The sequence below is a fragment of the Mandrillus leucophaeus genome, unplaced genomic scaffold (assembly GCF_000951045.1).
Source record: "Mandrillus leucophaeus isolate KB7577 unplaced genomic scaffold, Mleu.le_1.0 Scaffold387, whole genome shotgun sequence".
Lineage (NCBI taxonomy): Eukaryota > Metazoa > Chordata > Mammalia > Primates > Cercopithecidae > Mandrillus > Mandrillus leucophaeus.
In genome coordinates, this window is record NW_012104109.1 from 2646853 (window position 1) to 2649825 (window position 2973).

Below are 2973 nucleotides of genomic sequence, written 5' to 3' on the forward strand. Positions count from 1 at the left end.
AAGAACGGAAGGAAGGAAGGAAGGAAGGAAGGAAGGAAGGAAGGAAGGAAGGAAGGAAGGAAGGAAGGAAGGAAGGACATGAGCCAAACTGCAAGAACTGTTAAGTGGCCAAAACTAGAACAATTTGAAAAATAAAATGATATTATTAGATTATAACCTAAATAGCAAAATAAACTGAGGAGATACTTTAAGACTGTGCAGATGTCCTTTTTCTCCTTAATTATAGAGGGAAAATACTAACTTTACAAGGGAGGAAGCTGGCAGACACCACCTTAACAAAGTTGTCCAAGCTAACACCATCAATAATAGGACATACTGATATTTCAAACCTCCAGCTACGACCTAATGAGAAGGGTGACCACCTCTGTGGTATTCATACCAAAATATACCTCAGTCTAATCACAAGGAAAAAAAGAAATCAGGCAAACCCAAATTAAGAGTACCCTACAAAATAACTAACCCTAATTCTTCAGAAGTATCAAGGTCATAAAAGATAAGAAACTGTCATTGACTGAAGGAGATATGACAAATAAATGCAAGATGTGATCCTGGATTAGATTCTGGAAGGTAAAGAAAAGGACATGGGTGGGAAAACTGGCAAAATCTGAAGCAAGTCTGTAGTTTAGTTAGTAATATTATCTCAGTATTCAATTCTTAGTTTTAATAATTGTACTAATGTTATATAAGATGTAAACATTAGGGTTAGTTGGGTGAAAGGTATACAAGAATTCTCTATACTATTTTTGCAATTCTTTTGTAAGTCTAAAATTATTTCAAAATAAAAAGTTATTTTAAAAGACTAAATTAAAATATTTTAATAGCAGAACTTTTTATAAATAATTTGGGGTAAAAAAAGAAAAACAGAATATCATTATTAAAAAAAAAAGAAGAAGCTTTTTTTTTTATATTCCCTAAATAAAAAGAAGAGGTTTGTAGAATATTCGGCTATAGTAAATACACACTGAATTGAAGGAGGAAAGGAGACTAACGAAACCACAATCAAGACAAATCCAAGGGTCCTGAGAGGAAGGGTTAAGTAGGTCAGACACAGGTAACAGAATTCCATTCAAAACACAAACTTCTCCAACTGTTTACATTTCCTCCTATTTTCATTCCAAACCTCCTCTGTGCACTGACCTTCTCACCCATTCTCCCAGAACCATTTTACAAAGACCTCTAGTATTCCTGTAATATTAAAACATGGTCAAATTCTTGAGCCAGGCACTGTGCTAAACATTTATAAGCATTAATTAATCCTCAGTAACTTGAGGTATGTCCTCTTTATTGAGGAGAGAGCTGAGGTTTAGGAAAATTCTGGAAGTTGACCATGTTCTTTAATTTAGATTTAAACTCTGTTCTATCTTATCTCCCTCATTCTTATTTCCATATTATTTATCTATGTTATCACCTAAAATCCGATTTCCCTGGGGCTAGTACCATCTAACTGAACATGTCCACTGCCATCAACTTGGGTTGATTCCTCTGTCATTCCACACCTTGCTATTACCCACAATGGACCTAGAGCAAGCTTGTCCAGCTCGCACCCAGGACAGTTTTGAATGTGGCCCTACACAAATTCGAATACTTTCTAATAATCTCATAATGTTTTACATTATGAGATTTTTTTGAGTTTTTTTTTTTTTTTTTTAGTTCATCAGCTATCAAAAGTGTTAGTGTATGTTAGTTGTGGTCCAAGACAAGTCTTCTTCTTCCAATGTGGCTCAGGGAAGCCAAAAGACTGGGCACCCCTGCCCTAGAGTGTCCTTGGCTTCCTCGCCAATGCAACCTCCACTTCCACTGTCCTCAGCTACAGTCCTAATGACCACACCTGTACCTTTTCATTATCTAAAACCTGCTCCGCCACAGGCACCATCAGAATCTCCATAGCCACAGGCACCATCAGAATCTCCATAATCCTTATCTCTGACCTCAATCTTCCATCTTGCCACTTCTCCCACTCCCAAACCACCTTTTTCTTCGCCCCAATAAAAACCTCCAGTTTTTTGATCCTTCCATTTTCTTCCAATGCAGGCCACTGTTGATTCATCAATTCTTACAACATTTATGGAAAATCCTACTAGTCTCTCTTTTCACATTTCATACGGTACTTATTTCAAACCTTAGCTATTTTCCAGGAACTATGAAACTACTACTTCTGCCTATCATTCTCAGTAAATAAATTTCAATTCCCTTTATGAAAAGAAAGCTATAATTCCATTTCCTGCTGTTTTACCATTTTATTTGCACACTAATCTCTCCCTACCCAACCAATGCATCTATCCAAAGACATTCCTGTTCATTTATGCTCGAGATCCCCTTTCCTCCCACCTCCAAAAAGGGCATTACACGTCTATTATCCTCTTCTATTTTATTTCACTAAATTCTCTCAGTTGGTTGAGTATCAATATATAAGCAAGTTAATCTTTAATGGATTAAAAATAAACAAAAAAACTTCCCTCAATTCTGGCTCTTTACATGTAACTCTGTTTTCTCCCTCACAGATAACATTTAAAAGAAATATTTCTATATATGCTGCCTCCTTCACCGTGCATGGAACACAATGGTCACTTTTTAAATATTTCCTAAATAAAGAAGATAACAGAAAAGTTCTCAAATAGAATTTGCTCATCCTATTTTAGGACAAACCTATGAGATGCAGGTAATCTTCTGGGAGATGGAACTGAAGCTGGAGATGATACAGCCCCAGACTAGAACACTGAGCAATTGCTGCTCCTAAAATTCTCAAGAATCTTCAGATAACACTGATGGGAATAAGTTCCAACTCTGGAGGTAGAAATCTTCAGGTTGTGGCACTGACACAGAGATGGCCAAGCTAAAATCCACCACTTTTCCAGGGAACACTAGCAGAACCACACTAAACCTCAGTGACCTAGAACAGAGTCAATATAACGACTGACCCCTGCCAAGCAGTACCTGGTTCAGGAATGAATGGGGTCAAGGTCCCTTCCAGAT

At 37.0% G+C, this 2973-nt stretch overlaps 1 protein-coding gene across 4 annotated transcripts in view; it reads right to left on the bottom strand.

The window, feature by feature from the left end:
* DIAPH3 (diaphanous-related formin 3) overlaps positions 1-2973 on the bottom strand; it is a 519652-nt gene that overhangs the window by 447278 nt on the left and 69401 nt on the right. The gene's annotated exons all lie outside the window — the stretch shown is intronic.